The sequence below is a fragment of the Echinops telfairi genome, unplaced genomic scaffold, assembly GCF_000313985.2.
Source record: "Echinops telfairi isolate 266 unplaced genomic scaffold, ASM31398v2 ScPeMD7_7465;HRSCAF=8503, whole genome shotgun sequence".
In the NCBI taxonomy this organism is placed as follows: Eukaryota; Metazoa; Chordata; class Mammalia; order Afrosoricida; family Tenrecidae; genus Echinops; species Echinops telfairi.
The window spans coordinates 9473818-9501448 of NW_022111365.1; the positions used below are offsets into that span (position 1 = coordinate 9473818).

Below are 27631 nucleotides of genomic sequence, written 5' to 3' on the forward strand. Positions count from 1 at the left end.
GGAAGATATAAGTGAATTGTGAGTTATCAAGAGGGGGTCCACATTGCTGTAGAGTTAATACTCTATAGAGTTACTACTTCTCTTTCCTTTTCATCTGCATAATAAGGAGTCAGGCTTCAGTTTTTGCTTTCAGTGCTAAATGTCCATGGTATAGAAAGTTAAAGCAGAAAATAAACTCACTGTCATCCAGTTGATTCCAACTTACCAACTCATAGTGACCCTGGATGTGGTGGGTTACGTGTCGGGCTACCACAGGTTAGTAGCTTGAAATCACTGGCTCTTTGGGAGGAAGATGAGGTTTTCTACTCCCATAAAGATTTACAGTCGCAGGAGCCCACAGCAGGGGTAGTTCTACTCTGTTCTATAGGGGCTATGTGAGCTATGAGTTTGGCACAGAAGGGAAATGATAATGTGTTAGTATTCAAGAGTCACTGCAGGTTAAGTTCACTCCTGCACAGCAACAGGTAACCTGCATTGGAGCAATGAGCCGAAATCAGCGGAACCCTGAAGAATCTAGTTTTCTTATTTGCCCCCTCTGGAAAACAGTGACCCATGTTGGAGTTTATTGTTGTTAGTTGTTGTTGTTGTTGTTGTTGTTAGTCATTAAGTAGGCCACAGCTCATAGCTGTTCCATGAGTGGCAGAGGAGAATGTGCCCATAGGGATTTCACTGCTGATTTAGTAGTGTAAATTGCCAAGATTTTCTACTCCGTCATCTCCACTGAAACCTGTTTAGCACCATATCAACATGTATGCCTCCACTGATGGATGGGTGGTGGTTGTGCTAGAAGTGCATGAGCTGAGTCTCTCTCATGGAAGTCCAAAATCCTGCCACTAAATCACCAAGGCCCTCCAACCCTACAAAACAAACCCACTGCCACTGAGTCAATTCCAACTCACAGTAACTGTATAGACAGAACAGAATGGTCCCCTGTGATTTCCGAGACTGTCAATCTTTACAGGAGCAGAAAGCCTGATCATTCTCTTGAGAAGCAGCTGGTGGGTTGGAAGAGCTACCTGGCATTTTGCAGTCCAATGCACAGCCCAATATGTCACCAGGACTTTTTGACAAGGATCTCAGGTGGAGAAAAATGACTAAATAGGACAGTTGAGAAGAAAAAACTCAGTTATATTTCTGCCACGTGTCAGCTGCTTTTCATAAATCTGATTTAATGTTCAGAGCGCTCCTTTGAGATGGAGACTTATCCTCACATTACAGAGGAGCATGTTGTGGTACAGAGCACCCCTGGAGAATCAGCAGGTCTGGTCTGTGAATATAGACCTCTTCTTTCCAGTCTTTTCCGGTGGCTCCAGTAGGCTTCCTGAGGGTGGTGCAGAATCTCCACCTTAGGGTGACTTCTGACACCTTTGCTTTGACTCTTTGCAGAGAAATATGGCCTACTTTCTAGTGAATTTCTTACATTCTAGTGTGAGTTTTAGTTATAGGGAAGCAGTAAAAATAAGACATGAGCTTTAGGTTAAGATCGCAATTTTAAGTCTCAGCCTTCATGAACTTTGCCTCCTTGGGCACTTACTTAACCTCTCTGAAATGTAGGTCCTTCGTATCTCGCTAGATAGAATCGTTACACCTAGAATTCTGGATGACTGAGGCTAAAACCAGATACTCTAAGCAAGGGCCTTGCACACAGGAGAAGCATACTTAATGATGAGTCTGGTGGGATAGGTGGCTGAGCTGCAGTGTGTTTTAGGTCAGTGGATCTGAATTCTGGCCCATTGATCCATGTGGTTTTTAGGACAGCTTCCTCGGGAAAGGAGAGAAATAAAAAAGGATGAGTGGATAGTTATGGCAAATGACATGATTGTCCTCAGGCAGGGAAAGTCAAGGTATAGTTCCGGGGTGCAAGTAGGATTTAGAGTGAATGCCTGAAGTCCAGCTGTAAATGGAGTGGTGGTGGTGGTGGAGGGGAGTGTGGGGGACAACTGCAAGCCCACCCAACTGATTCTATGTGTGGCACTAACAAGAGGATTGAATTCACCTCCAGAGTCTTCTCAAGCAAGTGAAGGCTGTGAGATGTGAGATGGCTGAGATGGAATCCATCTTACATCCCAAATAGAGGCCCTTGGCAGTTCTGGACACAGGGCTCTAGCCCACCTGAGATAGCGGCCTCTCAGGGGAATGGAGGGCCAATTGAGGAAGGAACCAAACCCTGGGGTACGCAGGCCCTAAGTTTTTCCTGTGCTCCCTCTGAATCTCAGCTTCATGAGTTCTGGGTGACTATGCAAGGCCTTGACCATGGGATTAGTGCTTATGTCTGTTCAACTCAGAGTTTGGCCCAGCAGAGAACAGAGAGGTCCCAGATAAGTCGCTCCACTTTTCATGGTCAAGGGCACGAGGAACAACTGGACTTTCACATCTTAGGGAGAATGCCACTCACAGTTCATTGGTTCTTCGGATCCTCTTCCTACCAGATTCCCAAGCATTCTAATTTCCACACAAGTTCCCCGAAGCTCACTAAAGTAAGCTCAAAATTAAAAAAAATACATTTTGCACAAGTGGCACTCAGGTTTCCACCAAGGACCAACATCTGCTGTCCTTGAGCTCCCACCACAGACCAATTCTCCTCCCTCTTGCCATCGGTGACACAGTATTATTCACATTAACAGTAGTCCCACGAGCACCACCCCAGGGAATGTTTCAGAAATATACTTATGATTTACATTGGGGTGACATGTGCTCCACACACTGTGTTTTGGGTCTTCATTCATGTGTCTTTACTTATCTCTCTTACTTTCCATCTCATATCAGACAGCTCCTTCTATCCAAATAGAAAATACGGTGAGGTCTTGAGTGTGTTGTAGCTGACTACATAAAAAGTAAGATTTTTGTTTGCTTGGGATTGGTAAAACGTAGCTTGAACTTTCCAGTGGAAAGCAAATGATGACCCATCCCAACCGTCTTATATGTTGTAGAGAGAGGAGAGAGTGCAGGATGCCTCTCAGAACACTCCCAGGGTCCTTGGGCTTCTCTCTCGTAGCCTTGGACAGGTGGTGTAATCTCCTAAAAGTAAGCAAGGAAGATGCCCAAGCTTGGATCTGTTAGAAGGTCTTAGTTACTGAGATCTGGCACAGGCTAGAGGAATAACACTATTTCAAGACGTGGGGCTTTCCCTCTTGTGTCAGGGTCTCCATGGCTTCCATAAGAACAGGGGCAAAGAAGCACAAAAGCAGTTTCCATGTCATTGAAAATATCCTGGCATAGAGTCCCCTAAGGATGCACACCTTTTCTGTCTCTTTCCTTCCCAGTCATCACTCCGTTCCCCCTGGGTTTCCAGGAAATATAAGTGCTTCCACTTTTGGAGACAGTATTTCTTCACTTTCCATCTTCTTCCCCAACAAGCAAGTTACTGTCATCCAACAGAGGGTCTCATCTACACAGACCTAGGAACAGATGTTCTTGGACTTGGGTTATCCAGAGGTGACTATTTATAAACCACCCTGATAAGCACAGTCTGCTGGTCTACCCTGCCACACTGTGTGTCTGGCATCTCTATCAGTAAGTCTCCCTTCACGGAGCCCCAACGGCAAACTGCATGCTTCCTGTACCTGGTAGACTTAGAGAGCTGGCCCGGCCCCGGGCCAGCTCAGAGGTGATGTTAGCAAATAGAACAGCCACTTTTCCCCCTTCTCATAGGTGCTCCTGCACAGCAAAGTCAGCAAACTTTTTCTGCTAAAGGCCATGTTTTAAATATTTTTGTTTATGCAGGACATATGGTCTTTGTCACTACTGCTGGACCCCGTGGTTCTAATGTGAGAACAGTGATCGATAATATGTGTGGCTGTGTGCCACTAAAACAACTTACGAAAACAAGTGTCCAATCCACAGGTCCTCATTTGTCAACCACTGTTGCAAGGGGACCTCATTTAACAGGCGCACTTGTTTAATCTCCTTCCAGAAGTTCTATAATTATGGGATGGGTTTAACGTCTCACATAATAACTGTTCTCAAGCTTATCTACATCCCCCACATGCTTCATACTTTTCCTCATGTCAAGAAAGAAGCGAGAAACTGGTGTAGGGCCAGACTTGTTTTCAGATTTTGTGGGACGCTATTTTCAAAAAATCAAATTTCCTTCTTTTATAGGCATTTTAAGATACACAGTGTTTGGCTTAATACTGGGGAAAAAGATGGCCAATTTCTTCCAACCCCCAAACCTGTGGTTAGGCGATTGCCATCACCGCCCTCCACCCCTCTGCCCCGCCCCGCCCTCTCTCCGCCAGCACAGTAACCAGGTCACAAACACAGGCATGTGCCCACATGGTCATGTGGGAGGGGAATGTCTGCACTCAGGATACACAAGGGCAAAGTCACCGTGTGTGTGTGTGTGTGTGTATACTATGTACTAGAACGGCGTACCCTTCTCAGTACACATGCCCTTTCCTCCCCATCAAATCTGCAGTAGCACACACAACACATGCATATTGCACCCACTACCTGCTCACACTGCCGCCTGCCTCATGCCCCTGCCTGGGAGCGGGCACATAGAAGCCTAAGTATCCAGACAGGGACTGCCTGTCTGAAATAAGTGGTATATCTCTGGCCACGTTAAGGATCCAAACAAGCACCTGCACTCCCTACCTTGCACTGTCTGCATGGCTGCGTTGCTCTCCAGGCCCTCCCGGGAGCAGGGACACCCGACTCTTCGGCAGCTGGCCCTGCCCGGCACTCAAACTTCTTCTCTCCTTCGCTGTGCTGCCCAAAGAGGAAAGGAGAATGGAGTCAAGTCCTGAGCCATATATTCTTCAAAACCTGCCCCCTGAGGAAGTTAAATACCCAGAAGTGGCAGGACCCTGAAAGTCGAGGCAGCACACCCAAACAGAGACCCAGCCCAGGGGGCCAAGTGGTGATCTTGGTGGGACGAGGCAAACAGTCCGTACTGCAACACCCGTGTGGTGTCGAGTAACAGTCAGATTAAACAAACAGCCCCAGTAGCTATTTTTACCTCCGGATTGGCTGGGGTAATAGATAACTTGGGGAGTGAGAAATTGCTGGCTGCTGACTGAGGCCCTAACCACTATTCCACCTTCCATCCAGAACCATTTCTAAAGCCACTCTAGCATCCCAGTTTAAGTAAACACATCTCTGGGCACACATGAAAGTAATTGTTTAAGGAGACATTAAAAATATAGGCAGGTGTGCCTGGGAGCCAGCGGCTGATCTGCTGATGTCCAAGGCAGAAATAGCTCATTTCATCACTGGCTCTGGATGGTCACAGCCTGCATTCTTCAAGTAAGAAGCCCATCCTTCTGGCGTGAAATAACACGCTCAGCTGCAGGCTTGGGGGAGGCCCGGCTGGGACTTCAAGGTAAGGATGACAGGAAGCTCTGAAATAATCAGGGGGAGAAAGAGGCAGTACAAATATGCTTTGGAAGGTGGCATGGCAGCTGGCTGACTCCGAACCCTAGAGGCGCTCTTATTCCAGATAGGGGTCAAATCTGGGAGGGCCCTGGGAGGGGCTTCACACATGCCCAACCAGGGACCTTGCTTTCTTGCATGTAGTTAATTGCTCTTCAATTTTTGTGAAGATCTCCAGACCACTTCCAAATGCCAAATCTTTGCTTATGGGAGGGCTTTTCTAGACACCCACCGTAGCAACCCCTACACCATTCCCAAGTGGCTAGGGATTAGATCAAGTCTTTTTAATTTTTTTACAACCGTCCTTCCATTCTAGCCTGGGAAAGCTGTAGTGACCCGCTTGAAGATGTCTGCCTCACACTGCATCTGCATTCTTAAGGAGCGTTGCACCCTCCAACCTGTGGCCTTCTCAAGGGCCCTCTCTCCAGGTCCCACCTCCAATCTTGAACCTTTTGATTGCCAGGACCACAAGGACCTGGAATTGTGCACTATAGTTCAACCTGAGTCAAAAAATGGTCTCACCAGGCAGCAGATCATAATCAGGAGGCACTTTGGGAAGAAGGTCCCAGATCCTCCACGTCCCAGGAGCTTTCCAACGTGCTTCATGCCCTGTAGGATTCCTGTTCACTCCTCAGTGCTCTGAGATGATTTGAGGGAGCCCTTAATTTTACTCATCCCCAACCCCCCACCCTTCTACTCAACCCCAATACCTGTCTACTAGGCAAATGAAAAATGTCAACTTTAGATATGAACCAGCCTTTAAACCAGCCTTTAAAATAAGCAAACAAAATATAAATAAATAAATATAACAGAGTGACTATGCTCTGTAAGGTTGTAAAGATGAAATCCTTTCATTGACATAAATATGCTAGTATATTTTCAACCTTCCTAAATGCCAGTCATTTATTTGCTATTTTTATGATTTTTTTCAGTCATGTATATGATCAGCTAGTTACTAGTTTTCTTTAAGATGTACACACATTTTGGATTTGGGGCTCGCACTTAATGATAGCTCCAATCTAAGAACAATTAATTATTATAACATATCCCTGCTCAATACTTGCTCTCATGAAGAGATCAATGAAGATATGAGTGCTAGTGTAAAGTGTGGTGAAGAAACCAGATTGTGCCCAGCTATCAGAAAGAATAATGTCTTCAGCGATTGCTGAAGACAACTGGTACACAACTGGTGAAGAAAGCTGATGGTGTCTGGCTATAAAAAGATACAGCATCTGGGGTCTTAAAGGCCTGAAGACAAACAAGCGACCATCTAACTGAGAAGGAACAAAGCCCACATGGAAGAAGCACACCAGCCTGTGAGATCACGAGGCATTGAAGGGATCAGGTATCAGGCATCAAAGACACCGCCCCCCCCCCCGAAAAAATCATAGTATTATGAATGAGGGGGAGTGCAGAGTGGGGACCCAGACCCATCTGTGGGCAATTGGATATCCCCTTGCAGAAGGGCCGTGGGGAGGAGATGAGCCAGTCAGGGTACAGTGTATCAATGATGAAACATACAATTTTCCTCTAGTTCTTGAATGCTTCCTCCCCACCACTATCATGATCCCAATCCTACCTTAAAAATCCCGCTGGACCAGAAGATGTACACTGGTACAGATCGGAACTGGAAATACAGGGAATCCAGGACAGATGAACCCCTCAGAACCAGTGGTGAGAGTGGCGATACCAGGAAGGTGGAGGGAAGGTGAGGGAGAAAAGGGGAACAGATTACAATGATCTACATATAACTTCCTCCCTGGGGAATGGACAGCGGAGAAGTGGGTGAAGGGAGACATTAGATGGTGTAAGATATGGCAAAATAATAATAATTTATAAATTATCAAGGGTTCATGGGGAAGGGGAGAAGGGGAGGGAGTGGAGGGCTCATGGAGGAGGGGGGAGTGGGGAGGGAGGGGAAAAATGAGGAGCTGATACCAGGGGCTCAAGTAGAAAGCAAATGTCTTGAGAATGATGAGGGAAACAAATGTACAAAAGTGCTTGACACAATGGATGTATGTATGGATTGTGATAAGAGTTGTATGAGCCCCCAATAAAATAATTTAAAAAATTAAAGTTACAAAGCTAAAAAAAACAGAATAGTGTCTGAGATCTTAAAAGGTTTTTCTTAAAACAAGCAGCCCAAGTGATGTGTCAGCTAAGTCCACATGGAGGAAACACACCATCCTGTGTGATACAAGAATTGTAAATAATAAAATCCAAATCCAAAGGAGGAAATGGTGTAAGAGCTTAAATTATGAGCACCTGGTTTGCAGAATGCTATAAATGACAATGGAAGCCCCATATCATTACAGGATCTCCACGTGTATTAAGCTTCCAGTGAATCCCCTCTGACCATAGTCAAGGGATGTGAATAGCCTTGCTGACAGACTGAGAGCATTGTAAACTTGATTATGATAAATATAGGTAGGTTAAAATGTAATACCTTATCATTTTATCTCCCTTTTGACCCATTTTAAAGTTGTTTCAGTTTTAAATATTTTCTGCTTTCTTTTCATTTGAGGGTTTGCACGTTTTGTCTAGTTATTGGTATTGGTTTTTGTTTGCTTGCATGCTTCCTGTTTGTATTTTATATGACTTTCTGTATATGAAATTCAGGAAAGGTAGATCTACAGAGACAATAATTGGATTGATAATTGCCTAGTGGTAGAGGAGAATGGAGATTGAACAACAATGAGTAGAAGAAAATGTTCTGAAATTTATTGTGGTGATGATTGCACAAATGTAAATATGACCTATTGATGAAATGATATGATATGCAAAGTATATGCCACTAAAACGAAAAAGTATTCAAAAGTTGATAACTTTAAAAAATAGAGATTTGTGATAAACAACAATATCTATAAATGTATGGCTTTGATGTTCTACTTTTTTCCTAATACACATTGTAACAAAGATTCAAAACAATAAATGAGTTGTTGTTCAGCTGACTTTACCTCACGGTGACCCCATGTCAGAGTGGAACTGTGCTCCTAGGGGAGACTGTACTGGAGCAGGTCCCTCTTAGAGCTTGCCCGGGGATCTTTTCACAGGCTAGATCACAGCTGGTCATATTTCCCCCAGAAAATGGCTCTGATCTATGTTGCACCAGCGACTGAACATCTGCACTGATCCCCGTGACTGTATAACACAGTCTCCTTCCAGCACAAGGAACATGCTCCAGATCAACAACTTGGGGCCTTCATGGGCTGGAGTTGGCACCCTTCCAGGACCTGGCCCAAGCAAAGTGGCTACTCTGTCTAGAAGCTCTGAGTTGTATGGAAAGAATGTGAATGAAGACAATTCTAAATGTAGACTCATGTATGCTTAGTGAGCCAACAGGCTCCCTCATCAACCAGAAAAACTTGTACATTCTGCAAGAGATAAATAAAGCTGTCCTCAGACTCTAAGGTGCTTTGGGGTCACCATCTCTCAGTGATCTCATTGGCCAAATTTGCAGCAGACCCTGCAGAACACTGAGAAAGGTCAGGTTGATGTCCAGCTGTACAGGTGAAATTGCCTGGGGGTGCCTTTGGCATGCACACTGATGGCTAACTCAGTCTGGCAGCAAATATCATAGACTGTGCACCTGTATAAATGGAAAAATAAAATTGTTGTCATTTAGTTGACTCAGTTCATGGCAACTCATTGTGTGATAGGGTGGAACTGTGTGACACGAGGTTATTAACGGCAGCTTTTTTGGCTTGTTTTTTGGAAGTAGATTGCCAGACATTTCTTTCAAGATACCTCTGCATGGACTTGAACTTCCAATGTTTTAGTTCACAGATGAATGGATTAGCCATGTTCACTGCCCATGATATGCTCAGACATATCATAAGGGTAATATAACATGGGTACTTAAGGCCAATTTCAGTTCTTGGTATTTTAAAGCTTAAGTCCCTTTAAAGGACATGGGTAAATTATTTGACTTTCGGGACATAGTTCCATGTGACTTTTTGTCAGGAAGTTTCAGAGAAACTTTTTCAAAAGTACTTAGCTTTCTTAAGAGTATTTTCCATCTACATCTCCAGGTAGAGGCCTTCTTGCTCTGCTTTAAGCATATTATTTAAGCCTGCCTCCGGGCCTTTGCATGTGTTGTGTCCCTCTACCCTGAACTTAGTTAACATGATTGCCTCTTTCTCTCCACAGAGCCCTAGTGGCATTGTTTGGTGAGCATTGATTGGACTGCTGTTCACAAGGTTCAAAACCACCAGCGTCTGTCTGAGAGAAAGATGAGGGTCTTTGCTCCTGTAAAGATTTACAGCCTCAGGAACTCTATATAAGGTTGTTCCTAGTAGTAATGAACTCCACGGCAGTGAGACTCCTCATTATTCAAGTGGCAGTCAAGTGAGGATGACACAGGACTGGGTAGTATTTTGTTGTGTTATACAACTAACCAACTAACCAAAGAACTGAGGCTTAAATTTAAGTTTAACAAAGAAGCAGAACCTTCCTTGGGAAACTAAGGAAACACAGTCTCTTACAACACCACCCAACATGAACAATCCCCTGGCAGTCAGCCGAGACATCCAGGCCCCCATGAGCCTTGAGCTCTCTGTTATTCATCCTTCCACACTGAGAGATCTGGAAACCCACAGACAGGAGGAGCTTAGGGAGGCATGTTAGTGTCTAGAACAGGATCCACTAGCTTTTCTGTAAAGGCTCAAATAGTAAATATTTCAGCTCTGCAGACCACCTGGTATTTGTGAGGACTTCTCGGCTCTGCCATAGTAGTCAAAACATAGTAAACAAATGCACATTACTGTGATCCAATAAACTTTATTTATGAACACAGAAGTTTGATTTCATATAAAGTTTATGTGTCACAAAGCAGTCTTCTTTCAACTACCTTCCAACTATTTAGGCACATTAAAGTCCATAACTCATGTTTTTAGATGCTATCAAGCTGGTTTGGTTTTATAGGCCCGGTATACAACAGAACAGAACACTGTCCAGTCCTCTGCCATCCTCACAATTGTTATGCTTGAGCCCCTTGTTGCAGCTACTGTTAATTCATCTTTTTGAAGTCTTCCTCTTTTTTACTACCCCTCTACATTGCCAGGTATGATGTCCTTCTCCAGAGACATAGCTCATGAGACTATACATAATATGGGTAATAGGCCAGATTTAGCTCATGGGTCATAACTTACCATAGTTTGTTGCACCCTGTCCTACAGCTGCTCTGTCCAGTTCATAAGCCTTCACCCATCTGTAGCTCTTGAGTACCTGAAGTGTGGCTAGTCTGAATTGCGATGTGCTGTAAAACAGGAGTTTTATGTATTGGGCTGTTAAACCAAAGGTCAGTGGTTCAATTGCACCACCCACTCCACAGAAGAAAGATGAAGCTTTATGATCCAGTAAAGATTTATAACCTCAGAAATTCACAGTGGCAGTTCTACTCTGTCCTATAGTTTTGCTATGAGTTAAACAAGCAGCCATCTATCAGTGAAGCAAGAAAGCCCACATGGAAGAAGCACACCAGCCCATGTGATCATGAAGTGTTAATGGGAAGAGGTATCAAGAGCTCAAAAGCAAGCAACCAAATCATTGTGAAGGGGCGTTGATGTAGTGGAGACCCCAAACCCACCTGTAATATAATTGGACAGTCACTCTCAGAAGGGCCACATACAAGAGACTAGAAATCCAGTGTGGTAAAGCACTGATGAACTACATAATTATCCTTTAGTTCTTTAATAGTTCCTCCTTTTACTATTATGTTTTTTATTTGTTTTACCTCATTAATCATGTTAGATTTGCCTATGGTTCATTTATATATTTAATATCATTCAGTACATGAAAACCAAGGTAGATAGCCCTTCAGAAACAGCAACAGGAGTAATGTTTCCCTGGGAGTATGGGAAGAGAGGGGGGTAAAGGAGGGAATAGGAAGCTGATAGCATTGATGACCCCACTTGATGGGCTCGAACAATGGAATTGTATGTGAATAGATATATTGGATCATGTAAGATATGGCAAAAGAACTATTATAGGATAATAATAATATAGTATTAATGTTTCCTTGGGGAAGCAGAGGGACTGGCATTGACCATTTTGAATCAGAAAAATCATATGATTTAATCTGATGAGACTGAAACAATCAAGAGGAATGATAACTGCATTCATTGTTAAAAAGGACATTTCAAGATTAACTTTTGAAGTACAATGCTGCCTGTGGCAGGATTATATATATCACCCTTTTAACCTATTATATCAACCAAGGAAACCCAATCAATACAGATATTATTCAAAGTTATGCACCAACCACCAATGCAAGTGATCAAGAAATTGGAGGCTGTTACCAACTTCTTAAGTCTAAAATTGATCAAACAGGCAATCAAGTTGCATTGGTTATTATTGGTGATTGGAATACAAAAGTTGGAAAAAACGAGGAAGGAACAGTATTTTGAAAATATGACCTCGGTGATGGAAACTAAGCCAGAGATCTCATGATGGAAATTTGCAAGACCGACAAGTCTCTTCTTTGCACATACCTTTGTTCCACCACACATGGACTTCTCCAGATGAGTAGGCCACTGGAGATCCCCTTGCAGAGGGGTCTCGGGGAGGAGGTGAGCCAGTCAGGGTGCGATGTAACAACGATGAAAAATACAACTTTCCTCTAGTTCTTAAATGTTTCCTCCCCGCTCCCACTACCATGACTCAAATTCGACCTTGCAAGTCTGGCTAGACCAGAGGAGGTACACTGGTACAGATAGGAACTGAAAATACAGGGAATCCCGGGCGGATGAGCCCTACAGGACCAGTGGTGTGAGTGGCGAAACAGGGACGGTAGAGGGAGAGTGGGTAGGAAAGAGGGAACCGATTACAAGGGACTATATATGACCTCCTACCTGGGGGACGGGCAACAGAAAAGTGGGTGAAGGGAGACATCGGACCGGGCAAGATATGACAAAATAACAATTTATAAACTATGAAGGGCTCATGAGGGAGCGGGGAGCGGTGAGGGAGGGGAAAAATGAGGACCTAATGTCGGGGGTTTAAGTGGAGAGAAAATGTTTTGAGAATGATGAGGGCAATATGCGCTTTACACAATTGATGTGTGTATGGATTGTGGTAAGAGTTGTATGAGCCCCTAATAAAATGATTAAAAAATAAAATAAAATAAAATCAGGAAAGGTGTGTGCCAAAAAAAAAAAGAAATACACAGAAATCAAATTGACTACATCTGTGGGCAGATAAAATGTAAGAGCTCAATATCAGCAACTAAAATTAGGTCAGCACAGGAGAAAGAGGGGACTTTTGACCCTCATTAAGAGTTACAGTCTCAAAACCCACAGGGACAGTGCTACTCTGTCTTTTAGGGTCACTATGAGTTGGCATTAATTCTATGACCATGAGTTTGAATTTGTGAAAACAAGTCTAGGAGCTGGTTTTGGAGCAGATCAACAATTGCTCATATGTAAGTTAAAAGGAAAGCTGAAGAAACTTAGAATACTTCCACTGGAGTCAAAATATTTCCTTGAGTCTACTCCACTTGAATTTAGAGAACATCCCAAGAACAGATTTTCTGTATTGAAGAGATGGGGAAGTTATGAAGAAATGGAGAAGTTAAGAAGTTATAAAGTATTGAAGAGATGGCTCAGTGAATTTTAAGGGAAGATTTGGGTATATGAAGGGTTGGTGCGAAATTTGGGCCTCTGGTTCTGACTGACCAGCAACAGGAGCATTGGGTGGAAACATGCTGTGCTTTGAAAGAACAGCTCCATAGCGACCCAGACCTTTTAATCAAGGTGATGAGACATGGTGCTATTCTTACAACCCCGAAAGCAAACATCAATGAAGCCAATGAAAGACACCATAATCAACGCACCCCAAAATTGCCCACCAAATGAAATCAATTATCAAGATGAAACAAACAAACAAAAAACATCAATACAATGCTCGTTTGGTTTATTAATGTGAGGGGAATAGTGCATTCGGAGTTTGTCCCACCAGCTCAGCCAATCAAGCTTTCTATTTAGAAGTTCTGAAAAGATAGCGAAATAATGTGCAACAAAAAGGCCTGATTGTGACAGACAGGGGACTGGTTTTGCCATCATTATAATGCACCTGCTCTCCCAGACATCTCAGTGTGCCAGTTTTTGGCAGAAAACAGCATGCCTCTCTTGCCCCATGCACCTTACTCACCTGACCTCACTCAGTGTGACTTCTGCTTCTGTGAATGAAGAGGGACATGAAAGGATAGCGATTTGATGATGTAGAAGAGGTGAAGAAAAAAAATGAGGGAAGTGCTCTCAGCCGTTCAAACAGATGAGTTTGCAAAATGTTTCCACAAATGGAATCACAGATTTGACCAATGTAGTAAGTGCAATGGAGAGTACTTTGAAGGTGATATGGTTGTTTTGTAAAAAAATATAAATGCACAGTTTTGAAAAAAATTCCATGGTGGGGGTGTATTTAGAGAGAGATGACAGGTGTTTTTTTTTCACATCACCTTTGCTGAAAATAACTTCTTAGCTGTAACCAACCCCCTTGAGAATTGAATTGCTGGGTCTGGGGTCTCAGAACCATGGTCTTGGTGGACACCAAAATCAATTGGCATAACATAGTCTGCAAAGACAATGTTATTATACTTTGGTAAGTAGCAACTGGAATGAAAACTCATTAGCAGCTATCTACAGTGCAACTATTAGTTTCTCCCTGTCTGGATCAAAGAGGAATGAAGAAAATAAAAAAACACATGGCAAAAAGTAGTCCAGTGGTCTCCTTGACCCTGTGACCTGAAGAACTAGATGGCTTCAGGCTACCGTTAGCAATTGTTCTGAAAGGGATCACATTAGAAGGTCCTGGCTAGCATGAGAGAAACATATGGAAAAAAAAAACGTAAAATCACAAAAAGAACAGGCGTACTGGCTGGATAGAAACAAGTGGAACTCCAAGGCCACATCCTTCAGTCATTCTCAGGTCTGTAAATACACTCATCCCCATGGCACAATTTTCAGCCGAACAATAAACAGGACTTTAAGAGAAACACTAACACGAGAGAGGTATGCAAAACTTAGAGCAAGTGACTATTTTTTAATCAAAAAAGGCAACATTTACCCAAGGACCAAGTTCTGAGGGGTTTTGGAAGAAGGAAGAATGAAAACAGGAAACATAGGGAAGAAGTGGGATAAATGATGTTACCTAGTGGGGATGGAAATGATTGAGATGAAACAAAACCTCTAAGATTGTTGAATGGAATGGTGACCTGTTCTGTTTACCTTCACCCAAATCACAATAAAAAATTTAAATAAATAAAAAATCCATATACTTACAAATAAACCTAGAAGACAAATTTTTAAAAGAAGGTTACCCCTTGGAAATTCCCCCCAACCAATCACCGTAACCAGCTGTCCTCTCTACCATGAATTTAACTGTCCCTCCAGGTCTCCTCAGAAGCCATTGTTCTCAATGGACTTCTTTTCTGGGTTTATTTGTTTCTTGATGATACCCTAAGCAGTCAAAGACACTTTTATTACTGAGAGAACTTGTCTGAAACCATCCACTGATCACAGGGAAAGGCTTAAGCATATTTTGTTTGGAATAAAATCATGCATGTATGAATTGGTACTCTAGGAGCAATACAATTGACTTACTCCTGTATTAGTAAGGTGAAATATCAATTGGCTGTTGTTGTTAGCTACCATTGACTCTGTTCCTACTCATAGCAATCTTGCAACAGAACGAAACACTGCCAGGTCCTGGGCCCTCCTCACAATTGTTCCAGCCACTGTGTCAATCTATCTTGTCTTTAGTAAATATATTGATGGAGTTAGAAATCAAGTGATTTTTTGGTGTGAGAAAGAGATGTATATAGAAAATCAAAATCTTAAGCAAAACCCTTTACTCACATATGGTTAGGGCATATTTGCAGTAGTTATGTTCTGTGAGTTACTGCAGATATTGAATTAGTAAATACTGAAACCACTGCTGCTAGGGCAAATATGGGGATAAATTCTCTGTGACTCTCTGAGTTAGTTAATTGTGCCAGCCTGGCCGATAATCACATGTGGGGCTAATTGAAAGGCGGGGGGATAAATGGGGGGTGAGCCTCGCCTTTCTAGTTCTCGGGTCTCTTGTTTTGTGATGGTTGCACCGGGTGCAACTGCCTTAGCAGTTCCCTGCTTCAGCTTGCAAGATTGACTTCCTACAAGACATCCCCAAGGAGAAGCCACATGGACCTATCCCAATGCAGCCCTGGGTGCTGGAGCAGCCGTGTGGAGACCCCTGCTAGTGCTGAGATGCTTGTTTGTTCACGGACTCAGCTTTCCTCCTGCAGTCGGCATCATTGCCTCTGTTTTGTGAGGTGGAGGACTTTGTGGACTGGTGTTGGGTTAATGGGTTAATGCTGGACTTGTGGGCTTGGGCAGCATTGGGTTGGGATGTTTTCATGATGCACCTTTTCTTTACATAAAACTCTCTCTTATACATGAGTCGCTGTGGATTTGTTTCTCCAAAGTACCTAGACTAATACACTCTCTGTTCCCAATATTTTCATCAACTCAACACTTCATAACCTTGTTCTATGTGTATGTGTAGTTCATCAACACTGCGCTCCTGGACAACAATACTATAATTGATGCCTTAACAAAACTAACATATGCAGTTTCACATAAGGTACACCACAGCCTTTTTGCACTTAGAACACTAGACAGCTCTTCAGCACTTGGGAGGTGGGGTTTGCATGTGAAATCACACATACAAAGCACAAAAATGCTCAAAATAGTTGGCACCAAATAAACTATGAAAGAGATACTTGATTACACATGTAAACTGAGAAAAGAACGCAGAGCACTACATTTTCTGACCTCAGACTGAAATGCGTGTATTTGCAGTCTGGAGATTTTGCTAGTCTGCGTGTATGTGAATGACTGTAGAAGTACCACTGGTTGCAGAATTTGAAAATGTAGAATTAGTGAATAATGAGAATAAACAGTAGTTGTATATCCATAAGAGTTCTTAATTTACTATCTCTATAAATAAAAAGTAGTACTGTAAAAATTCAGACACATTTACCAACACAATAAGAACATCCTTTGTAATAGATGTTTGTCTATGAATATAATTTCTCATTAAAAAAAACAAGCATCTGCTGGGAAAATTGTTTAGTCTAGATATGGAGCAAGGACTACATCAGAAGAATTAAGGACATGTAGACATACCCAAACAGCACACATTACTGGATCATATGAAAAGAACTTGAGGAAGGTCCCTCTTGAGAAAGATGAAAATGTTTGTACAGCAATAAGAATAAAACATTGTTGTTGTTTGTGTTAAACTGGTTTGACTAAAGAAACAAATTCAGACACTCATATATGTGTAAGAGAGAATTTTACATACAGAAGTAATTATGTATCAATAAAACATCCCAGCCCAGTCCAAATCAAATCCTTACATTCAATATTAGCCTGTAAATCCAATATTAGCCCATGAAATCCTCTTCAGACTCACACAGTACATGCAACGATCCCAAATGGAGGAAGATCACAGGCGGGTGGGTGGAAAGCCCTGTGGATCCAAAGGTAGTGGACGCATCTCCAGGACTCTGGCTGCCATTAGCATGGCTCCATGTGGCTTGTCAACAGGAATGTGTAGCAGAGAGAGAGTGTGTCTCTTCTGATGGCAGAACCAAGAGAGAGAGTGCCCAGAATCCTCATGAGAAGGTCATGCCTGCCTGGAGAGATCATCAGGCTGTGACTTCATTGACAGCCTAGATCGCACCCCTTCATTCTTTTATCAAGTTGACATAAAATTGTGTAATCTCCACAGTGTTAGTTTCAGTGCTTTTTTAAAAAAATGGGGTTTTTTGGTATAAGAAAGCCAGGAGAGGTAAGTCTTTAGAGACGGTAATTGAACTAATGGTTCCCTGAGGGCATGGCAGAGGAGGCTGAAGGGCAATGGAGAGCTAACGATGATGAGTACAAGCAAGAAGAAATGTTCTCAAATGGATTGTGGTGATGATTGATGTGGTTTAACTATTGAATTGTATGATATGTGATCATATGCTAATAAAACTGTTTAAAATGTTTTCAGTAGATTAAAACATGTAGTTGTTGCTGTTGTTAGGGGCCATAGAGTTGGGTTGCTGTCATCTTAACCTCATTCACAACAGAATGAAACCCTGTCCAGTCCTGTAACCTCCTCACAATTGTTGTTATGCGTGAGCCCATTGTTGCAGCCACTGTTTCAATCCTTCTCCCCAAGTCTTCCTCTTTTTGGCTACCCTTCTACTTAACCAAGCCTGACACTCTTTTCCAAGGACTGGTCTCTCCTGAAGGGAGCCCTGGTGGTTGGTATAGTAGGTTACTGCTTAGGCTGCAAACCACAGGTTAGCGGATAGAAATCACCAGCTTCTCCATGGGAGAAAGATGAGGCATTCTATTCTTGTAAAGATGTACAGTCTCCCCACAATGGGAGTTATAATCAACCCTATAAGGTCACTGTGAGTTGGAATTGACTCGATGGCTTTGAGTGAGGTCTCTCCTAATACCATTATCAAAGTGAGAGAAATCTCATGTTTACAGTATGAACCATGTCGCTTCTAAGGAACATCCTGGCTGTACTTCTACCACGACGGATTTGTTTGTTTTCATGGCAGCCCATGGTACTTTACATGTTCTTGGCCAGTATCATAATTCAAATGCATCAAGTTTTCTTTATCCTTTTTTATTCAATACTCCAACTTTCACATGCATATGCCTTGCTGAAATCATGATGCTGAGTTCTTCTTCACATAGTCCACCTTTTGGGATTATTTGCTCAGCATATAGACTGAATAAATATGGTGAAAAGATACAACACTAAGCACACCCTTCTTGATTTTAAACCACGCAGCAGTCCCATGCTTTGTTTGATTGGCTGCCTCTTGATAAGTGTATATGACCTGCATGAGCACAATGAAGAGCTCTTGAATCCCCATTCTTCCCAATGCTAACCACAGTTTGTCATGGTCCACACAGTTGAATGTCTTTGCAGAGACAGTAAAACACAAGTAAACATTTTTCTGGTGTTGTCTGTTATGTGACACCAGCCATACCATGGCGTGGGTCAGGCGCCCCACAGTCCTCAAGGTGACATGTTTGCTCTCTAACACTTTAAGAGGTTTTGTGCAGCTGAATTGCCCAATATAATACTCTTAATCTCTCAATGGCAATTTTTAAGAATGCAGATTGTGGAACCAAGTAAAATGAAATCCTTTACTTCAATCTTTTCTCCATTGATCATGATGTTGTCTATTGATCCAGTTGGAAGAATTTTGGTTGTCTTTACACTGAGTTGCAATTCATATTGCAGGCTACAGTCTTTGACCTTCATTAGTAAGTGCTTCAAGTCCTCCTGACTTGCAGCAAGCAAGGTTGTGTCACCTGCACACCACAGGCTGTTAATAAGTCTTCCTCTAATTCCGATGCTATGTTTGCCTTCATATAATTTGGCTTCTTGTATTATATGCTAAGCATACAACACTAACTGAGTTAGTTTATTGTGCAAACCTGGCTGATAAACACATGTGGCGTTAATTGAAGGGCGGGGGATAAATGGCTCAGTAAGCCTCGCCTTTTGAGTTCTCGAGTCTCTTGCTTTGTGATGGTAGGACCAGGGTGCAGCAGCTTTAGCCAGCTCCCTTCTTCAGCTGCCAAGGCTCACTTCCTGCAAGATATCCCCAAGGCGAAGCCACATGGACCTCCCCCGATGCAGCCCTGGGTGCTGGAGCAGCCGTGTGGAGACCCCTGTCAGCGCTGAGATGCATACACATTCACTGATTCAGCTTTCCTCCTGCAGTTGGCGTCATCGCGTCTGTTTTGTGAGATGGAGGAGGACTTTGTGGACTGGTGTCGGACATATGGGTTAATGGGCTAATGTTGGACTTGTGGACTTGGGCAGCACTGGGTTGGGAAGTTTTCTTGTTGTGCACTTAACCTTTATATAACACTCTCTCTTATACATGAGTTTCTGTGGATTTGTTTCTCTAAAGTACCCAGACTAATACACTGACACATACCGTTCCTGAATTTAATCTATGTTATTCCCTTGTTGTATTCGAATGATTGCCTCTTTGTCTATGTGCAGGCTTTTTATGAACACTATTAAGAGCTATATAAATCCCCTTTTAAAAAAAAGGTTAATTAACCCTTTATCCACCTATCTTACAATTGAATAGTTCAACCATATCACGAAGAGTTATACCATCTTCACCACAATCAATTTTAGAACTTTTCTTTTTCCCTGTACTCATTGTTATTCACGTATATTTTCAATTTAACAAAAACATGGACAACAAAACTTTCACCAGCTTAACAACTACATGTATAATTCAGTGTCATTGGAAATCCCATTTCTTAAATTATTTTATTGGGGTTCATACAGCTCTTATCACAATGCATCCATCCATCCATGTGTCAAGCACATTTGTACATATATTGCCATTATCATTTTCAAAACATTTTCTTTTTACTAAGTCCTTGGTATCAGTTCCTCATTCCCCCCCCCCTCCATTCCCCACACTCCCTCCCTCATAAGCTCTTGATAATTTATAAATTGTTATTAATTTTTCATGTCTTACACTGACCGATGTCTCATTTCACCTACTTTTCAGTTGTCCATCCCTCTGGGAGGGGATTATATGTAGATCATTGTGACTGCTCCCCCCTACCTTCCCCATACCCTTCTGTTATCATTACTCTCATTAGTGGTCCAGAAGGGTTTATCTGTCCTGGATTCTCTGTGTTCCAACTCTTATCTGTACCCTTGTCCATGCCCTGGTCTAGCTGGGTTTGTAAGGTAGAATTGGGGTCATGATAGTGGGGGAGGGAGGCGCGCGGAGAAGAAGCATTAAAATACTAGAGGAAAGTTGTATGTTTGATCAGTGCTATACTGCACCCTGATAGGCTCATCTCTTCCTTGTGAGCCTTCTGTAAGGGGATGTCCAATTGTCTACAGATGGGCTTTGGGTCTCCACTCCACACTCCCTCAATTCACATTGATATGATTTTTCATTCTGGGTCTTTGATGCCTGATACCAGATCCCATTGACACCTCATGATCACACAGGCTGGTGTGCTACTTCCATGTGGACTTTGTTGCTTCTCAACTAGTTGGCCACTTGTTTATCTTCAATCCTTTAAGACCCCAGATGCTATATCTTTTGATAGCTGGGCACCATCAGCTTTCTTCACCACATTTGCTTAGGCAACCATTTTGTCTTCAGCGAGAGGTTCAATGCCCATCTTTTACCTTAATACTTAACATATAAATATATGTACATAGATCTATGTCATATGCTTCCATATGTACATGCCAGTATTTAGACCGCTATAGTTTATTATGATCCGCACAGTTGAGTGCCTTTGCCTTGTCTATAAAACACCAATAAATATCCTTCAGTATGCTCTGCCTTTCGCCAAAACCAGTAAGGTGTCAACAATTATATTACTCATTACACGTCCTCTCTGAATCTACCTTGAAATTCTGGTTGATTTACTGCTGTAGTAGTTTTTGAATGATATTCAACAAAATTTATTTGAAGGTGATATTAATGAAGTTGCTCAATAATTTCCACATCTATTCTTTTATCACAATAGGCAAGAACTCTCACAATCAGTTGGCATAAACTATTAAGTGTTAGATCAGCTTGTTGAAATATTTTAATTGGTATTCCATCAATTTGCTTTTCACTAATGCCTTCATAAAGATATTGAAAAACAACCAGCCCCAAATCAAATAATACTTCATAGTTTCATTTGAAGGATGCTAGCAACTTGCTTTATTCTTCTGAAAAGAGGTAAAGCACCAAGTATTGGATCAGAACCATAAATGTGCCTTCTATGAGAATGCACATCACCTGTGAAATGTTCTTACCAACACCTCCTGCCCCCACCCCAAAATCAAAACTAAATCAGAACAAATTTCTACACCTGGTATTATGGAATTACATGTGTTTTCTCAAATGAGATCATAGTCCCTGCCAATATGACCTTGTTTAGTAAAATGAATTTTCTTTGGATTATGTTAATGAGGACATATCAGTGTAAGGCAGGTTCTAAACTTGATCACTTATGAGTTATAAAAGGAGCAAAATAGACCTACAGATGCCCAAAGAGAAGAAGGCAGATACATCCACAAGCCTGGGGACATCAAAGATCTCCTAGAAACTGTAAGAAAGTAAATTTCTATTCTTTAAAGCCATTCCCTGTGGTATTTGTGTTTCAACAGTACTTGGTTACTATGACACACCTGGATTTAACAGATTGCTTAAATCACAGGGACAGTGAAAACTGCTTAATGACATCATGGAGATACACTCAGAAAAATCCAGGGTGTGGAAATATCTATGGGACAAGTGACCAGTTTCATTAACAAATAAATTGTTGAGAACAAAGCAGGTGGGGGCTACAGATTAAAGTACACTTAAGATAAAATACACCTCCATCGTATATAGACTCTACTTGAATTCTGATTGAAACAAACCATTTCTAGTAAACATTCATAAGAAATTTAGGAAATTTGAATGCTGACTAGGTATTTAATACTATCTAGCAAACTGGGCTATTTAAAAAATATTATAATAGATAAAAATGAAGAGTTACAAAACAAATTCATTGCCTCAAATTCTTGCTGACTCATAGAACATTTTGAATTGCGTGCACTCGCTCTCTAATGCTTCCAGGCTATGATCTTTACAGAAGCAGACTGTTACAACTTCTCCCTGTAGAAAGGGAGGTAGGTTCAAGCTTTGACCTTATGGTTGACAGGTGAGGGCTTAACATCTGAACCATCATAAAGATCACCATTCTAAGAAATGTTATGATATAACTATGGGTTTGAATTTAAATACAAAACCAACAATATAGAAGAGACAAGATTTTTGAAGTTGGAAATTTATATGCTTTTTTGGGGAAATGTTTATATACATGTAAACATTCTATAATGTTTTAAAAAGTGAAAATTCCTTTGTTATTGAAGAATAGAAAAGGAGTTAGAAAGAGCTAAGGGGTAAATAGAGGTTAAGGGGGAGGAGAAAGGTGGACAGTATGAGAAGCTCTTTTATCAGCAGCCCGGGCACAATCTAAGACTGCCTGTGTCATGTGTCACAGGAGGTGGCTCCTGGGGCTGCCTGGCTGGTGCTACAGACTCCACTCTGTCTGGTGACCTCACTTAAAGCTACTTGATATCCAGTGGCCTTCAGGTGGCCAACATCTCTAAAACATTGCCAAGAACACACAGTATCATTAGCAATCAACCATCTAACTTTAAGGGCTGGTTGAGTAAATATTTGTCAATGGATTCCCTAAAGAAATAGTAAATAAAGAAACATGTAAAATAAGAGATTGCACAATAATGGCTTGCAATGTCCTAGAGTTAGAAAATCAAAGACTAAGGATACATTTGCTATGTCTCAAGCTGAAAGAACTGAGAAAAAAAAAATCAAGCCTCCAGTTTCAATATTGAAGGAGTCTATTGGCAAAATATTGACTAATGCCAGAAGCATCAGGAAAGAAAGGGTATATAGAGAGTTACTGTTCCAAAAAGAATTAGTTGACATTCAACTATTTCAGGAGGTAGCATATAAATAAGAATTATTTGTTTTGCAGATAGAAGTCCAGGATATACTGAAGGTAATGGCAAAAAACAAGGATCTAGGAATTGACAGGACACCAACGGAGATATTTCAACAAATGGAGACAATACTGAAAGTATGCACTCATCTGTGGCAAGAAATTTAGAAGTCAGCTACTTAGTCATCCAACTACAAGAGATACTTTGGGCCATCAAGTCAGTCCTGCACCATAAAACCAAATACTGCCCAGTCTTGAGCCATCATTACACTTGTTTCTGTGCTTGAGCCCATTGTGTGAGTCATGGAAATCACTTTTGAATTCTCAAAGCCTTTCGCTTATTGATTGTCTGAAAGGCCAAAGAGCAAGAACATCTATCTGCTTATTATACGTGTGTTTGTTGAGAAAGCTAGCCAGTGCTGTAGCACAGAACACTCAGCAAACTTCACCACTGAGTCTTCCTCTACCGTGACCATTCACCTGCTCATTTCTCTGATTAAATAAGGGCAATTTTGCAAAGTTTTCTATGGGAAATCATTAGTTATTAACCTTACAGTTCTTATCTGGCCCCTTCTAGCTTTTTTTTTTTTTTTTTGGTTTAATGGTTACCCAGTGGGCTGCTAACCACCAGGTCAGCTCTTTGCAACCACCAGGTGCTCTGTGGGAGAAAGATTGAGCTTTCTACTTCCTGAAAGACTTACATTTCTTTACCTAAATACACAAAAATTACACCACCACTTGTTTGTCGGTTTGGGCTACTATGGTGGCTTGTGTGTTGCTGTGATGTTCGAAGCTATGTCGCTGATATTTCAAATGACATTAGGGTGACTCAAAATGAACGATTTCAGTGGAAGCTTCCAGACTAAGGATAGACAATGAAGAAGGTCTTGGCTGCCCATTTCGTAGGAAGTAGCCACTGAAAATCTTATGCACAGTTTCAAAATACTGTCAGATAACAAAGGCTAATGGATGGAAGCAGAGCATTGTTAGTGATACTTCTGGAAGCTAGGCCCCTTGAGTCAGAGAGCACTGGAAAGGAGCTACTCTCTCAGAGTAGAGTGACCATGGTGACTGGAGTGGGGTAAAGCCTGTGGGAGTGGAGCCTTCAGAATCTTCATTTGATAATGAGACATGTCTCCAGGTTAAGAGAAACAGCTGCAAAAATCTGCTAATGATCAGAACTTGGATCGTGCGACGTATGAATCCAGTAAAATCGGAAGTCATTCAAAATGCAAAGTAATGCATAAAGATCAGTATTGGGGGCATTAATGAGCTGATATAGACTGGTACTGGCCATTTTGAATCAGAAAATTCTATGATTTACTATGCCTGGAAGAACACAATCAAAGGGCCATAGCTTGACATTCTTTTATAAAGAGGACATTGAAAAATAAATATTGAAGTACAATGCTGTCTGTGATAGGATCACATCTATCCATCTTCAAGGAAATCCAATCAATACAAATGTTACTCAAATTTATGCACCAACCCCCAAAGCTAGTGATGAAGCAATGGAAGAATTCTACCAAAAACTTCAGTGAGAAATTGATAAAACAAGCTATCAAGATGTATTGATAATTATTGGCAATTTGAATGCAAAAGATGGAAACAAAGAGTAAGAAGCAGTAGTTGGAAAATATGGTCTTGGTGACAGAAATGAGGCGGAGATGGAATGGGAGAATTTTGCAAGACCCACGACTTGTTCATAGCAAATACCGTTTCTCAACAATGGAATACACAGAAATCAAATTGACTACATCTGGAAAAATGTGATTGACGTGATAGAGAAGCGCAATACCAGCAGCTCAAACCAAGCCAGGGGCTGACTGTGGAGCAGGTTAAACCTGAAAAAAATTTTTAAACAAATCCACAAAAGCCAGATTATGACTTTGAGTCTGAATTTTGAGGAACATCTCAAAAACAGATTTGACACATTGAACACTAACTACAGAAGACTTGATGATGAGCTGTGGAAGAACATTAAGAACACCCTTCATGAAGAAAATAAAAAGATCATTAAAAAGACAGCAAAGAAAGAAAAGTTCAAAATGAATGTCCAGAAAGTCTCTGAAACGTTTTCTTGATGGTACACAGAAGAAATGATGAAGTCAAAGAGTTAAACATATGTTTTCAAAGGGCAGCTGGAGAAGACAAAATAAAATAATCTAATGAAATGTGCAAAGACCTAGAGTTAGAAAGCCAAAAAAGGAAGAACCCTCTCGGCATATCTTAAACTGAAAGAACTCAAGAAAAAATTCAAGTCTCAAGTTGAAATATTGAGAAATTCTATGTGGAAAGTATTGAATGATGCATGAACCACCCAAAGAAGATGCAAAGAACATAGTCACTGTACCTAAAAGAACTGGTTGACAGTCCATCATTTCAGGAGGTAGCATATGAGCAAGAGCCAATGGTACTGAAGAAAGAAATTGAAGCTGCACTGAAAACATTAGCCAAAAACAAGGCTCCAGGAATTGATGGAAGACCAAATGAAATGCTTCAACAAGCTCATGAAGCACTGGAAGTACTCACTAGTCTATGATAGGTATTTGGAAGACAGTTACTTGGGCAACTGACTGGAAGGGATACATATTTGTACCTATTACAAAGAAAGTGACCCAACAGAATGCTCAAATTATAGAACAACATCATTGATATTACATGCAAGTAAAATTTTGCTGAAGATCACCCAACAATGATTGCAGCAGTACATTGACAGGGAACTGTCAGAGGTTCAGGCAGGATTTAAAAGAATACTTGGAATAAGGACTATCATTGCTGATGTCATATGGGTCTTGTCTGATAGCAGAGAATACCAGAAAGATATTACCTGTGATTTATTAATTATCTCAAAGCATTTAACTGTGTGGATCATAACAAACTGGATAACTTTGAGAAGAATGGGAATTCCGCAGCACTTCAGTGTGCTCATGTGGAACTTGTACATGGATCAAGAGTGAGTTGTGCAAATAGAACAAGGGCATTCTTAATAGTTTAAAATCAGGGAAAGTGTACATAAGGGTTGTAATCCTCTCACCAATTTATTTAATCTATATGCCGAGCAATCATCAGAGAAGCTGGATTATGTGAAGAAGAAATATGCGGCATCAGAATTGCAGGCAGGCTTATTAACTTGCTTTCTCTGCCATTGAGTCGATGCAGACTCATAGAAAACCCCTGTGGGTTTTGGAGACAGTAACAGTTTGAGTTGAAAGACTAGTCTTTCTCCTTTGGAGCTGCTGGTGGTTTCAAGTGGCCAGCAAGGAGAATTGCAAGCCAAGTGTTACCATTATGCCATCAGGGCTTATTACAACCTGCAATACATGGATGACACCCCCCTTGCTGAAAGTGAAGAGGACTTGAAGCACTTGCCGATGAAAAGCCAGGATTGCAGTCTTTAGTATGGATTATGACTCAACGTAAAGAAGACCCAAATTCTCACAACCAGACCAATAGATTATATCATGATAAATGTAGAAAATAGTGAAGTAAAAAAAGCCATTCTTCTTGAATCCAAAATCAATACTTTCTCATGGAAGCAGTAGTCAAGAGATCCAGAGATGCATTGCATTTGATAAATCTGCTGCACAAAGATACATCTGGCTTGTGAAAAGCAAGAATGTTACTTTGAGGACGAAGGTGCCGCAGACCCAAGCCATGGTATTTTCAACGACCTCAGATGCATGTCAAAGTTGGACATTGAATAAGAAAGACCACAGAAGGACTGATGCACTTGAATTTTGGTGCTGTAGAAAAACAGTGTAAGCACCATGGACTGTGAAAAAGGTCAACCTGAAAGAAAAGAAAAAAAAGATCAACCTGGTCTGTCTTCAAAGTACTGTCAGAGGACTCCCAAAAGCAAGGATAAAGTTACTTCATTTTAGACACTTTGCACATGTTGTCAGGAGAGACCATCCCTGGAGAAGGCCATTATGTTTGGTAGAGTATCAGGGCAGAGAAAAAGAAGAAGGCCCTTAAGAGTTGAATGGACACTGTGATGCAGCAATGGACTCAAGCATAGGACAAGTGTATGGAGGGTTCAAGACCGGGAAATATTTTGTTCTGTGTGCATGGGGCTGGAATGTGTTGGAAACAACTTGATGGCACCTGGCAGCACTAACAAAGTAGTTACGATCTGAGAAACTCACGGGGCACTTCACCCCTGTTTCATAGGCTCTCTCTGGTCAGCATTGATTTGATGGCTGTGAGTTCTGAGTTTTGAATCTTAAAACAATGTTAAAGGTCATCCATTTTTCTTTAGTTAATTAATGTAAAAATACCACATTGACATGAATAAATTACCAGGAGCTTCATTTATTTAGCCAAGAACTAAATAGCTGGTAGCATCACTTAAAATAGTGTCTTGAGCTTGATGGTGTTTATGTTAAGAAATAGAATTAATATATTTTATTTTTATCTTTGAATTCCATTTTCCCTGAAGGTTTTGAAGCCCCCTGGGACTGACTCAGATGTTGTGTGATGTTGGGGTAGAACTATAGCCTCTACTCAGATGAGGGCTTTTCAGGACACCACTTCACTTCCAGTTTTGACATATGATATTCTTCAGATTAGCCCTCTTTCCAAAAGCTTCCAGATGTCCATATTCAGGGCAAAGTGAAGCTTTCACATAGCTACCTAGGTGTCTGTGAATCATGGGTTTGTCGGCACATATGGTGCTATCTGGCCAGTAATGGGTTCTGAGT

General features: G+C 41.5%; 1 protein-coding gene across 2 annotated transcripts in view; it reads right to left on the bottom strand.

Moving 5' to 3' along the window:
• Positions 1-27631, bottom strand: part of CUNH10orf71 (chromosome unknown C10orf71 homolog) — a 76503-nt gene that overhangs the window by 15980 nt on the left and 32892 nt on the right. Inside the window, exons 1-2 of one of the 2 annotated variants that reach the window (XM_004716256.2) lie at positions 4792-4882; positions 4597-4710 (exon numbers count right to left, since the gene is read on the bottom strand). The gene's annotated coding sequence lies outside the window, so the exon portion shown is untranslated. Of the gene's footprint in view, positions 1-4596; positions 4711-4791; positions 4883-27631 lie in introns of those variants that run through there. The other variant, XM_045283698.1, reaches the window with a different exon arrangement.